Here is a 3,909-nt window from a genome sequence, read left to right as displayed (position 1 = left end):
TTTTTTTATGTCACATCACTCTACACACGTTCCTGTTGATGATGCAGTAGAGGTGGTCTGTTTAAGATTAAAATCAGACACCAACCTGAGCAGCAGGACCACGCTTTCTACAGAACAACTGTGTCAACTCTTGAAACTGTGCCTGCAGTCAACCTACTTCACACATGGGGAGCAATATTATAGGCAGAAACATGGGTGTGCTATGGGGTCTCCAGTTTCTCTTGTTGTTGCCAACTTGTACATGGAGGAGGTAGAAAAGAGAGCCTTGACGTCCTTTTCAGGGACACCACCAAGTCATTGGTTCAGGTATGTTGACGACACCTGGGTTAAAATAAAATCTCAGGAAGTCCAACATTTCACTGATCACATCAACTCTGTGGATAAATATATAAAGTTCACACGAGAAGATGTAAAAAATGGCAGGTTGGCTTTCTTGGACTGTGAGGTCTCAGTTTCTGGTTGAGGAAATTTGAAAGTGAGGTGTAACACAAACCCACCCACAGAGACCAGTATTTGCAGTTTGACTCCCATCACCCTTTGGAGCACAAGTTAGGAGTCATCAGGACTCTGTACCACAGAGCAGACAGCGTCCCTACTAGTTCAGGAGCCAGGCAGAAGGAGAACTCCTACACAAGACAGGCTCTAGAAAAAGAGGTGCCCAAAACTTTTTTCCCCAAGGGTCAATTTTAAAATCTATCAGAGGGCTGCGGGCCACATGCAATAATATAATACATGAAATGCAAATACATCTTTAAGTGAAGCCCATTGATTTATTATAGAGTTATGTAACCTTCCGTTCTGTATAAAGAACATTACAGAGCACAAAATATAACAAATCATATATAAGAAATTAAAACAAATATTGAAATTTTGGCTTTTCTACATAATTATATATAGTGCAAAATATTTAAAAAAATGTATGTCCAACAGCAACACAAGTTAAAAGCAACACTAATATGAACATAATAAAAAGTCCCATTTATACCATAACTGCCAGGCTACAGAACGCACCTAACGGTAAGCCGCACATACTAAATTCAAGATAAAACATAATTTTGTACATAAATAAGATGCGCTGGTTTTTTAAACCGCAGGTATCCACTGTTCACTATCAGAATCTGCGCCCATCTTCTGGCATTATACGAACTTGGAAAGTTCAGTTCTGCGCAACCCGAAACGACACTTCCACTTTATGCCAGATAGGAAATAACGAAATCTCGTGCTGTTGCTGTGTGTGTGGAGAGTTATGTTTTACGGAGACACAGTTCTCTCGGTCCCACACACTCTGGCTGGTCGGATCGGACTCTCTGATGGTTTGTGGGTGTTTATGTGAACAACAAATTAGGGGAATTTTCTGGTGCACGGAAATGCCAAAACAATCGTGTATTTTTTTCATTCAACCTTTATTTAGACAGGCCTCGAGGACTCATTTACAAGAGACCTGATTTGGGATTTTCAAAAACTTTATTGTACTGTATATCATGTTTTGTTTTTGTTCATGCTGTACAGCACTTTGGTTGGCCTTTTTGCGGGTTTTAACTGCTTTATAAATAAAGTGGTATGGTATATTGATGCTAAACCATCTTTAAAAAAACCCCGAAAATTCTTGTTTATCTGGCAACACACCGAGATCTGTAAGTCTCGCGAGAACGTCTCGGTGGCGCGAATAAACAAGAGCGTCGGTGAAGATACTGTCGAGCAGGTAGTTGCTGGTTGTTTTTCCCACAGCATTTAACCATATTTGTTAATTTAAGTGTTGTTTGAACCTACAACAACACATAAAAAAACCATTCATTTTGGCCACCACAATTTAAAAAACGAAATTATGTCAGAGTCTTTGTCGGAAGACGGCGTCAACCAGGAGGACAGCCAGGAGGAGGAGGATGTCATGACTCCGGCAGAGCTGATTTCCAAACTGGAAGAAGTGAGAGACTTTACCGTATTTACCCTGTTTTTAGTGACAACACCCTGTTTTAAACACAGTTGTCCCTCTTCTCCGGGCTCCATCTGTTCTGCCGTGTTTGTGTGCGACTCTTAGGCTTGGCTGAATGAGAAGTTCTCACCCGAGCTGCAGGAGAACAAGTCGGAGGTTTTGGAGTGTGTGATGGAGCAGGTCCCAGCACTGGAGCGGCAAACGACTGAAGCCGGAGCCTGAAGCGACTGGTTTGAACTAGGAAGTACCGACATTTAAAGGGCTCTATTTCCGGTTCATTTGGGAGTTTCCTGATTGGTCGTTTCGACCAGACAGGGGTGTGTTTTTGTGACGTAAGAGGTCACTAGGAGTAAGAAAAACAGCAAGAATGTTATGGAACAGATTGAAAATGTTTTTCAGACAGACGAGAGGAATATTTAGACGAGTTGGGGGAAAACAGGTGCCAGCCTCTATATTTACATCTGAGAGGATTTTAAAAACATGACAGTTCGTTCCAACAACTTGTTTTGCATTTGACTCCAACCTTGGACCAACTTACACTTGCTCATTCAAAGACAGAAAATCAGAAAATGCATAATTACTCTGTAACAGACCTTAACATGATTTCTTACTTTGCATGAGGATTAAAATCATTATTACTGTTTCACAGTTAATTAAAAATGATTAGTTCACTGCAACATCTAAAATGGTTTGAACTAAAAACACTTTGATTATCAAACATTTGTAAAATAGTAATGATAATAGAAAAGAGAGTGTTCTTTCACTTGATTAATTCAAGAAAGAAAGTCTCAAGACGGGTCAACCTGTATTTCTGGATTCAAATCAATGAAATGACAGTTTCTGTCCCATAAGGTCCTTAAGGTCAGGATTTGACCTCAGGCTTAGTTCACTACATTCACTTGTAAAGATGTGCTGTTGTTCTGTTTGAATCCCTTGAAAATGAGAATAAAGTATAGTTCTCTTTAGGCTGGACAAAGATGGTTAAAGCGCAATTAACTTTGTTAAAGCAAAATTATAATAAATGTTTCTTAAAGTTTAGCCTCAATCTCTTATGAACAAATAGTTAAAGACATTTACATGTTTATTTCCAGTTTATTATAAAAAAAAACTTTTATAATTGAGCAGAAACTAAAGACAACTGAAAAAAGATTTAACACTGAAATAAGGACAAAGTGAGTTAAGGTGTCTAATGTCTCAAGCAGCTGACACCTGTACTCGTTTCCTGTAAACAACGGCCTGCAGACCCCCCCTCTAGACTTTAATGGGGGGTCAAATGTTAGAACCAGGATTCCCCGGGGAGCCCTGAGTGTCACCATGCTAGATTTAATGAAGCGGGACAAAAGAACACGTGTTAATTGACCACGTGCATCTTGATTTAGGTTCACTAAGCAAAGAGACATACAGTAGGTTCAAAATGAACTTTTAATGAGGTAATCCTTCTTTACTGTATGTTTAGACTCTTAAAATTAATTCCTATTTAATTATTTTTTATCATAACCTGCAGTTAAATCCAACTAATTAATCTTAAACTTGTTTGTTTTATGAATAAGACAACGAGTTGAGTGGATCTTGACTTCTACATTCAACACATCTGAGTTCAGTGAATTTAACCTCGAACAAGATCAAATGAAAATTTACCAACATAAATGTAGAGAAGACAATTTAACATGTGAACAGTGAATGATTGAAGGTTTCATGATGTTTTTCTGGACTGGAAATTGCCCGAGATTGTAATTAACCTTAATGTTTGTGGAGCAGGAGCAGAGCCAGAGAGGTTTATTTGTCATACACACCACATGTGGTACATGAGGTGGGACGAAATGTGCACAGGGTCCCAGTTACATCCAACAAAAACACAAATTGCAAAAAAAAACCCAGTAAGATCCGAATCATGGACTAAGAATATACTACATTTACTAAACTAAGACAGTCAAGTGGATTGGAGTTAAAGATTAGACGTAGGTCTTATTTTGTTG

This window comes from Nematolebias whitei, chromosome 12 (genome assembly GCF_014905685.2).
Source record: "Nematolebias whitei isolate Nwh7 chromosome 12, NemWhi1, whole genome shotgun sequence".
In the NCBI taxonomy this organism is placed as follows: Eukaryota; Metazoa; Chordata; class Actinopteri; order Cyprinodontiformes; family Rivulidae; genus Nematolebias; species Nematolebias whitei.
Note: the sequence above shows the minus strand (reverse complement) of the source record.